Here is an 11,235-nt window from a genome sequence, read left to right as displayed (position 1 = left end):
ATTAAAGTGATCGTTAAAAAGTAAATCATTTGTAAAAGAAACAAAGTCATTCCTGAGAACTAAACATTTATAGAAGTTATCTGGTTATTTACTTCCTCTTAGATATTTTTACTACTAAAATCCAGTTAAATTGTAAAGATTGAAAGTAAGTTAGTACAACCAGGTTTGATTTTATTATTTTACTCTAGATTAATGTTGAGCAATGAAATTTTTTCTTGGAAAGGGGATGGACCTCATGTCAGTTCTGTTTGTTCCAAATTTTACTCTAAATTTCCATGAAGAGAAATTCCCTAGAGAAGGAGAGTTTCATATTTTTCCCTTATGGTCATTGATAATGTTATAGGTTGGGTAGTGTAAGGTAGAAGTCATATATGAAAAAAAGAAATAAACAAGAAAACCTACCATTACACTCTAGGCTATTATGTTATGTCTACCCTTCTCTTATTAGATAAAAGCCATGAGCTGGGGCTGTTGAGAAGGAAAAAGTAAATCTGAAAATAACCTATTTCAATTAGGCCAACTGAGGTATGAATTAGATAAACATACCACTTGGTGTTTTTTTTTATGTACTTTCCAAATATAATAGCCTACTTGTTTTATTTGAAAAATTTGGTAAATGTTTAGTTTTGTCATAAGCTGCTGTGAAATATTTTGGAATTAGCCTAATTCTAAAAGAGCATCCCTTTTTTGGCTTTCTAAAATCCCCCTCCAACAAACTAAAAATGTGTAAAGTGGGCAGTGGTTTAAAGCCAAGGGAAATGTTGGGCTTGTACAATGTTAATGAAATTATATTTTAAAAACTATTTTGAGTCATCACTGGTAGTTTCTCTATAATAGGCTAGTAAGTCAAAAGATAATTAAAAAACTCATCCATTAATGCTGATTAGGCTATTCATTTTCAAATTTAAACTACCCATTGAATCAAAACAATTAGTTAAATATTATGTTTATGTTCTGTTGATTTGAAGAAATGCCTTTCAGTGCAATGGAAATTATACAGTTTTTCAGTTCAAGATTCAATTTGTTAGAAAAGATGCTTTGGCTATGGGAAGGCCTTGGTGACAAATTTGATTGAATACTAGGTAACATTTTCTATAGAGCAAATCACCATTATGTTTTGATTCAATCCTTTGTCTAAATATAATCATCACTGATTTCACAATTGTGTCCTAGACCCATCCATCCCCACCCTAATGGGGGCAGGTATAGCCCTAGGCTATGCATAAAAGTTTTTTTTGTGGGTTTTCCATTAGGCTATCTTTATTAGAAAAAGAATTTTAGATGAGGGGATTCTGTTATCTTGGAAAACAGTTAAGTTAGGTGAACAAAACTAGCAGGATTTTCCATTTTTTATTATTCATACAACTACCATTCAGATTTAGCTCCCTATATGGATTATAAGTCATCCACTTTACTACTTTTTCTCTTAATAAAGGATTTGTGGAAAATGCAATCAAAATGCAGTAAAATCCAATTGAATAATGAAACCCTTGCAAGCACCAACTGGTGTTGTACATTGAACCCCCAAACCCTTTCAGTAAAGTATAGATCAAGCCATAACAAAACAAGTAGGAGAGAGGGTAGTAACCATAATGACAACCCCTTAAAATTGTATCCCCAATTGTAATTCTTCTTGAACCATGGAAAAAACAGAACTGTTTTCAGAGCCTAAACTGTGCCCCAAGAAAGTCTTTTGAAAAGCATTATATTAGAAAGTACATTTGACAGAGAATCTAATAGTATTTTTCTTTTTCTCCTATCATATTTCTGCCAAGTACTATGCCTTTGAAGGGTCAACAAGAAGGGAAAAATACCCTGAGCAAGGCTTCAAAGGGGCCAACAAAATTGCAAGACTTTTGTAGCAAAAATGTAAAATTTTATTTGGTAAACTCTAGACAAGGTGTGTTTTGCTACCTTGGATAGTTTTTAAGCTAGGTGTGCAAGTATTCAAAGAATGGGTTTTTGCTATGAAATGATTAGATATGTATTACTGTTTATGCTTGTTTCTCATTATTATTTGGTTCATAATTCCAGATTTCATTTCATCTATTAATATACTACAACTAAATAATATATATACATATATATATATATATATATATATATATATATATATATATATATATATATATATATATATATATATATATATATATATATATATATATATATATATTATCTTTATAAACAAACACTAATTATATACTTACTTTTTTCTCCTGAAAAGCCTCCATATTTCTTAAGGGATATTGGTATCCTGAGATATTCTCACCTAAAAAAGATCTATAAAGTTCAGAAGTTTGAGAAAATTTGTTAAGAGCCAGAATTTTGGAAAAAAGATTTATGTCAGTGATGTAATTTTGTATACATTATTGCAGTATTGCAATGATGTTATCACACTTATGTAGAAAAAATTGAATGTTTCCATGCATGGAAAAGTTCACATTAAATTGCTTAAAGAGTGAAAAACTGGGAATTGCAAAATGCTCTCCTCCTGCAAAATTTGTTAACTAAAATTATTCACCATATTATGAAGTAAGAATTGTTTTAGCCCCCCCCCCGTAAATAATGCTTGGAAAATAATAAAGAATATATGAGAAATGTATAATTTTGGCTATATATTTGCACATAAGGGGGGGGGGGAGATAAAGCATTTGGACAGTTTGTTGTCCAAAAAAATTCTTACTTTGTAATATGCAGAATAATTGTACCTAACACATTTTGCATGCAGACCTGCTACACCTGCTGAAGCACAATGGCAGTTTAATTAGAATAATAGGCTCTGTTTTACAATGCTTTAAAAAAGTTAGAAAAATATATTTCCCATCTATTATGTCACTTATCTTTGTATTGTCTTGTGCTAAACTGAAAGAAACCTAACAAAGAAACTGGTTTTTTCTCAAGTTTTACATAGAAAAGTTTCCCCCTACAGAAAAATAACTCAAATGAAGTTTACAAATTTGGAAAGCCTTATTTTCTATGGGAGGAGGTGGGTATTTTCTACAGGGGGATATTTTCCATGAGTGATATTTTTTTTGGGTCTTTTATTTACTTTACTTACATTACTCAGAAGAATTCTAACTATGCACAAAATTCTACTTTGGCTTTCTTTTCAAACCTGTTTCAAACCAGCCAACTGACTATCTAAAAAATACATTATGCAGTCCAATAAATTCTTTTGCCTTGTTTGCAAAGGTGCTGAACACCTAACTTGAGTAAGATAAAGGGATGGCAACTCCAAATCATAAGAAGCTTCAAAAGGGGAGAGGAAAAAATTTACAGGACATATTAAACTAATTCAAAAAGCACTTGCTTTGACAAGTTGTTTTTCAGTCAAATGAAAAATCATTAGTACTTGTCTGTTAAATAGAGCACATCCAATAAGTGAAGTTATGCTAATCCTAACTAAACATACCAAAACATGATGATATTATAATGCTTTAGAGACAAAATTATTGAAACTGCAACAGAGAATTATGGAAAGCAGGCCAGGCAGAACTTAATATTTTAAATACCTAACCCTAACCAGCTCTATATGTTAAATATTTAATAAAAATATACATACATCATAGTTTTTTCTCACTCAAAATAAGCAAATAATGACCAATCCCAGAGAGTCAAATCAATTTCTGTCAGATCTTAAACAGCATAATTCTTGAGTGTGTTTTGTTTAACAGTCAATTGCCAAATCATCTTTTGAATTTCCCAAAAAACTTATACTTCATTCCTAAGATAACAGAGAATTTCCAGCAGAAACCTCAAAACATCAGGCCATGCATGTTTACAAAAGTAAAATGACTCTAAGAAATGAGGACTTCTGGTTCAATAGTCTCAAGCTCTGGATGATTGACTTGTTCATTTCTTCTTCAAAAATATGGAGGAAAACAGACATCATTTAGAGGTCTTTTGTTCCATAGCCTGAAGATTTTCATGAAAAATCAATTGCTTAATTGGTTGAAGTTTTTGTGCAAAATGCAAGATTTTCCTTTTTTCAATTTTTTTTTGTAATAATGCATTTCTATATGCATTCTGTAATAATGCTTTTATCCAAAACGGATAAAATTACATTTTATCCATTTGTCTGCAATTGTCTGAAAACCTTCTCAGTTGGATTTCTAACTGATAACCAAACTACACAGTTAAGTAATGAATGTGAACCAGCTGAAATTATCAGATACATAGATACTTCTGAGATTCTTCTGAGAGGGCAGATAGAGAACTTGCAAAAACAAGTTGTCTATAAAACAAGTTTATGTTTGTGCATTATTTGCATGAATTAACTATGCAATCACTAATTATAATGCAAATCACCATTTACATTTTTTCTTGTTGAGCTGCTACTTGAGTCAATGAAAAAAACATTTATCAAGCCATTTAGTTCCTTGATGTATAAACCAGAACTTAAACCTGGCAGTAATAGAAGTTGGAGTAGACAGCTCTTTCCTTGTAGGCTACAAGTATTATGAGAGTGGCAATTAGACTTAAGCCCTAACCTGAAACATACCTCAATTAAAAAACACCTGAAAATAAATAAATAAAGAATAAAAAATCAACTTGTCACCTGTTCCCACAAATATGGCAATCTCCCCATCACCCAGCAGTCAAAATCATCCCAAAATAGTCTCAATGTACTCAAGGAACTATTGCTAACTAAGCATTACTCAGCAAATAAATTGAAATATATAACTAAATCATGTATAACATTTACTCTTAACAAAACCACTTACAAAAAGTGTTTCTTAGAGTAACCAAGAGTTTGTGACAGCTGGATCTAAGCAGGAATTGAGTTCCAAGGATGACCTGCATTGATAGTCTGACCAAAATCTGAGCAAACCACAAGAAAGTGGCTGGAACCATTACAATATACTGTGATGAGCTACATGCAGATTTATATCCTTATCAGTTGAAGCAATCCAAAAAAGCATGATGGAAGTTTACCATGGAAATATTGATATACCAGCAAAGATGTGGACAAAATCATAATACCCTTTGTCTACAGGAGATCAATAGAAATGTTTATAGTCAACTGTAGAACTCTAGGCACTTTCTCTTGAAGGCAGTGAACAGATACAAGTGGAGATACAAATGTGGACATCCACATAGAAAAACAGTAATAATAGGCAGTCTAAGGAAAGAGCAATGTGGACACAATGTAATATTAATTTTTATTTTATTTTATTTTTATTTTGGTTTTAGAATGCATCCCCTACACCTTGTATTCTCCCAAAATGTATCTGATAAAAGTTTGAGATGGGTATTTCTTGTGGTAGGAACTTCAAAAAAGGCTAATTCGATTGGAAATTCAGAAGGGCTAATGCACTTTTCATTAGTAGAAATTGATTGGAGGGCAACTAACCACACTCCCACGCCCACGATTTTCACAAACACATCCAACCAAAGTTCTAAGATAGCCATTTTGTTCAACGTAAATGAAAGTTCCAGAAATTATGTCTTTGAGGATGACATCCCCTCCCTCCAGAGCCCTCAGGGCAAGGGTTGTAAGTTATGGCCTGGGGGATATAAGTTATATGTAGAAAGGGTGATCGTTATTAACTTTGGAGGGGGCTCATTGGATTGTTAATTAGAAGTTCTAGTGCCCTTTTTAAGATTCAGAGTGATAGGTGGGTGGATACTCCCCCTCCCCACACACACTTCATATTTTCCTGAAATGTATCTGATGGAAATTTTGAGATTGCCATTTGTTGTTGTAGAAACTTCGAAAAGAGCTTATTTGATTGGAAATTGAAAGGGCTGGTGCCCTTTTTAATAGTCAAAACTGATATGAGGGCAACCAACCCCTTTTCCCATGCCCACCTTTTCCCCAAACACACCCAATCAAAATTTTCAAATAGCCATTTTGCTCAACATAATTGAAAGGTTCAGAAACTATGTTTGAGATGACAACCCCACATCCCTCAGGGCAAGGGTTGTAAGTTGTGCCCTGGGGGCATGTAAGGTATGTATAGAGAGCGTGATCGTATGAACTTCGGAGGAGGCTCATTGGATTGGTAATCAGAAGTTCTAGTGCCCTTTTAAGATTCATAGTGATCAGAGGGTGGCTACCCCTCACCCCCACAGCTTGTATTTCCCCAACATGCATGTGATAAAAATTATGAGATGGCCATTTGTTGTCGTAGAAACAGCTCATTCGATTGGAAATTGAAAGGAATTGTGCCCTTTTTAATTGTCAAAAGTTATTGGAGGGCAATTAACCCCCTCCCACGCCCATATTTCCCCCCAAACAAATCCAATCGAAATTCTATGATAGCCATTTTGTTCAACACAGTTGAAAGGTCCAGAAATTATGTATTTGAGGATGACATCCCCCCCCCCCCCCCTACAGCCCTCAGGGCAAGGGTTATAAGTTATGCCCCAAGCACATATAAGTTTTATATGGGAAGGGTGATCATATAAACTTCAGATAATACTACCTGTAGATAAAACTACTACTGTGACTACTATTGCAATTATGCCTAAGGGCAGGAAGGTGAAATTTTCAAGAAATTTTGAGGGGGGAAGATGAACTGAATCAGAATACGCCCTCTGTATGCAGGTTGTCAAATGGGTATAACAGCAATATCTTAGGAACAGTTTGGTGTGCAAAGTTGAAACTAATGGTGCTTGTTGTCAGGGATGTTGAATTAACCAAAAGAAAATATTTACATCCTAATGCTGCTGCTTCTACTCATACTATTGCTACTGTTACTGTTATCACTGCTTCTATTACTACTACTGCTGCTAAAGCTTAGGCTATTACAATTAATGCTGCAGCTACTACTACTACTACTGCTATTAAAACTAAGGATATTTAGGCAAAAATTTTAGGCAACACCACTCTATGACAGCTAGAAATGTCATTGAAACTTTAAAGGAGTCAATCCAATTCAAAATCAACAAGCAGCCCTTTTCTCAAGCCCATTCATTTTCCAAAAACATCCAGTCAAAATTTTGAGACAACTACTTTGTGCAGCATAGTAGAACAGTCCAGCAACTATGTCTTTAGATATGTAAGGCATGCCAACCCCCCTCACAATTATGCAGTTGGGCCATTATATTTTAAAACTAAATGTTGCTTTAAAATAAATCAAAAGGCATTGTATTTATTGCTCCCAATAAGACACTTCAGTACTATATTGAGAACAACTGGGGTATTATATTGATACTTTTGTGGATACTACTATTACTACTTCTGTTCTTACAATTATGAATAAATAAAAGAGTGTAATTGTATCCAGGCTGTCAAAGATCATAATTTGAATATTTTGAGATTGATATTAAGATTTGTTTATTAGGTCAGACTCAGAAGCTATAAAATTAAATTTGAAAATACTGTTTGTGTCAGAATCAAAATTTGTTGAAAAAGTTTCTCCAACATGCAAATAGCAACCCATACTATGGATTCTTATTGAACAAAACTTAAAAGATATAAAATATTATTTTTTTTCCATGTAAAAGACTATGTCAATAAAAAACAAACAGAAATTAATTTAAAAAACTTTCTACACAAAACAAGTTTTTCAAAGAAAAGTAAAGAGCTTCATTAAGTTAAGAATGAGCAAAAAATAAAGGCAAATAATCTTCCAAGCATAAAACTACTTCAAATCGCTGTCAATAAATAAATAAAACTCAAAACGAACAGGAATTACAATAGGGGCATTCCATATCAAATCAACACACTTTAGAATAAAATACTGCATCATTGTCTTTGATTTTGATGAAATTGGGCACAGTGATAGACCCCTATGAGAAACTCCCAAAACCAAAATTTTAGATTTTTTGCTGAACATTTTTTGTCTAAGATATGGGTCATTGAACATCAACCCAAACTGCCTCATCTACACCAACTGGCCAATGATTAAACTGCTGTATCTCAGCTCCTATTGCACCTAGAGACAAAAGTAAAATACCAAATAAAAGCTATTTGAAAGTTCTTTCTGAAAAAAGCACCTAGAAATAGTTATTTTAATTAACCAGCAAAATATGAGCAAATGCAATCTAGTAACCCTCACCTGGGTCAGTTTGTCCAGACAGAATTTTATGTGCCTTTTTTCATACAAAGCTCTCATTGTTCTAAACAACTGGTGAAAATTTCAGAGTGGGATCTCCAAGGGTTTTTTTGTTATGATTTTTTTGAATGACCACCCTTGGTACTGGGACATGTCCGAGTACATACCACAAGTGGTATGTAGTGGGACATGTCCCAGTACTATGAATGCTGCCACCAGTTCTTTCTGATTATCAGCTGCAGACATCAATGCAGCCTGAGAGTTAATGTTCTGACACAATCCACAGAAGACTCTGGAAGTTAGGGGTGCTAAAAAGCCAGTAGAGGCTGCTGACATAGATGAGGTAGAGGAATGGCCCAAGAAAGGATCCTTGGGGTACTCATGCCTTTTGATGACATACATTGCTAATTATATGGTGTGCTCACTTCTTTTATCAACTCATTATTTATTTATTTTCACCCAAAGTGGTAAACACTCAGTGCCTGTCATAACAAAAAGACAATACAATAAACACAAAGAAAACACATACACATCTTACAATAAACATACAAAAAAAATTACTAGCACTAAAGAAAAGAAAACAATTCTAAAACAGAGAGATAGCTTGAAAATACTTCTACTTGAATTAACAACACCTACAATAGAAAGACCTACAATACCTTCCCTAATCCTACAATACCTCATCAAACTGACATTTAAAAGAAACTTCCTGGAAAAGACCCCTTTCTTGATAAATCAAACAGTTCGTGGTAACGAACTGTAGTAAAGAGCGACCCGGCTCAATAGTAACCAAAACTCTAAAAAATTGAATTTTGATGTCAATAGTTACATCAAAAGAATCGCATTTTAATGCTGATTTTAAATATATAAGTTTCATCAAGTTTAGTCTTACCCATCAAAAGTTACGAGCCTGAGAAAATTTGCCTTATTTAGGAAAATAGGGGGAAACACCCCCTAAAAGTCGTAGGATCTTAGCGAAAATGACACCATCAGATTCAGCGTATCAGAGAACCCTACTGTAGAAGTTTCAAGCTCCTATCTACAAAAATGTGGAATTTTGTATTTTTTGCCAGAAGACAAATCACGGGTGCGTGTTTATTTGTTTGTTTGTTTGTTTTTTTTTTTTTCTTTTCCCCAGGGGTCATCGTATCGACCAAGTGGTCCTAGAATGTCGCAAGAGGGATCATTCTAACGGAAATGAAAAGTTCTAGTGCCCTTTTTAAGTGACCAAAAAAATTGGAGGGCATCTAGGCCCCCTCCCACGCTCATTTTTTTCCCAAAGTCAACGGATCAAAATTTTGAGATTGCCATTTTGTTCAGCATAGTTGAAAACCATAATAACTATGTCTTTGGGGATGACTTACTCCCCAACAATCCCTGGGGGAGGGGCGGCAAGTTACAAACTTTGACCAGTGTTTACATATAGTAATGGTTATTGGGAAGTGTACAGACGTTTTCAGGGGGATTTTATTTTGTTTGGGGGTGGAGCTGAGGAGAGGGGGCTATGTTGGAGGATCTTTCCTCGGAGGAATCTGTCATGGGGGAAGAAAAATTCAATGAAAAGGGCGCAGGATTCTCTAGCATTACTATAAGGAAACAATGAAAAATAAACATGAAAACGTTTTTTCAAATGAAAGGAAGAAGCAGCATTGAAACTTAAAACGAACAGAGATTATTACGCATATGAGGGGTTCTAAAAATACTTTAGCATAAAGAGCGAGGTATTTAGGAGGAGATAAATACCTCGCTCTTTATGCTAAAGTATTTTTATTAATTTCAACTATATACTCTACGGCCTTTCTGATTCAGGGGTCGTTCTTAAAGAATTGAGACAAAACTTACGATTTAGTGTAAAGAACGAGGTATTAACGAGGGTACAAACCCCCTCATATACATAATAATAATTAAAGAATATAAAAGTTTGTTACGTAAGTTAATTCTAAAGTTACGTATATTTTTTGCTAATAAAAAAAATCGTTAAAATTAAAATTAATTGTTGCCTTTTTATGTAACGGAAAAATTGCATGGCAACTAGGCCTCCTTCCCCATCCCATATTTCTCAAAATCGTATGATCAAAACTAAGAGAAAGCCATTTAGCCAAAAAAGGAATTAATATGCAAATTTCATTTGAATAGTTTACGTGTGGAGAGTCAAAATCAAACATGCATTAATTCAAAAACGTTCAGAAATTACATAAAAAAAAACTAGTTTTTTTTAACTGAAAGTAAGGAGCGACATTAAAACTTAAAACGAACAGAAATTACTCCGTATATGAAATAGATTGTTCCCTCCGCAATCCCTCGCTCTTTACGCTAAAGTTTGACTCTTTGCCACAATTCTGCTTTTTAAAACAATTAAAAGCTTTAGCGTAAAGAGCGAGGGATTGCGGAGGGAACAATCTATTTCATATACGGAGTAATTTCTGTTCGTTTTAAGTTTTAATGTCGCTCCTTACTTTCAGTTAAAAAAAACTAGTTTTTTTTTATGTAATCAACATATAAGGGGCCCAAGACCAACAGTGCAATGATAAATACAAAAAACTGATTGTGAAGTTATCAAACTATCACAAGGCACAAGTGAAGTCTAGTCTCAGCATGTGCTTGTTTACTGCTGATTTAAGGTTTGGAACAACACCAATTATTATGATAAAACCGAGTATTAAATAGATATATTTTTATTTTGTTATCTGATATCTATGCTATAGCATAATATTATGAATTTCATTGATTTGTATTCTTTTTTGTTGGCTGCTTATTTCCTATCGGCGGTTGGTTCATAATTCTAATTAAAAAAAAAAAATTGAATCCTTCAATGGATAATTTGACAAGAAGTCCCTTTAGGCTAAATGTCTTTCAAAACCATTACTTCATTTAAAAAAATGCTCCGTATTATGGACGTTTTTTTTTTGTAAAAGAAGAAAATAAAGATCTTGCTTTTGTGACTCTATGGAAAAAACTGTGTTTTCAGGCAATATTAGGATAGTTACACACAAGTTAAGGACATTGTTGTTTTCAGTACCTGGCTCAGTAGGTGATGGGGCATATTCCAGGTTTAACATAAAACTGTCAACAAAAGGTTAAATATTACAAGAAAACTCAACTTAAAATGCAGTTGAAGTCTTGGGTAAGCCTGTTGATCAGCAGCACTTTGTTTGCCAGGAAAATTGTTAGGCTAGGGTAGGGCTTGTTTAGGATTTCCATGTCTTGTCTCTACTTCTTCCCTACTTGC

General features: G+C 33.7%; 1 protein-coding gene across 1 annotated transcript in view; it reads left to right on the top strand.

Moving 5' to 3' along the window:
- LOC136033763 (AP-1 complex subunit beta-1-like) overlaps nt 1-11,235 on the top strand; it is an 80,023-nt gene continuing 68,788 nt past the window's right edge. Inside the window, exon 1 of the mRNA XM_065714658.1 lies at nt 1-145. The gene's annotated coding sequence lies outside the window, so the exon portion shown is untranslated. The remainder of the gene's footprint in view (nt 146-11,235) is intronic.

Source organism: Artemia franciscana, chromosome 12 (assembly GCF_032884065.1).
Source record: "Artemia franciscana chromosome 12, ASM3288406v1, whole genome shotgun sequence".
NCBI classification, from domain to species: domain Eukaryota; kingdom Metazoa; phylum Arthropoda; class Branchiopoda; order Anostraca; family Artemiidae; genus Artemia; species Artemia franciscana.
This window is presented reverse-complemented; position numbering and strand designations above follow the sequence as displayed.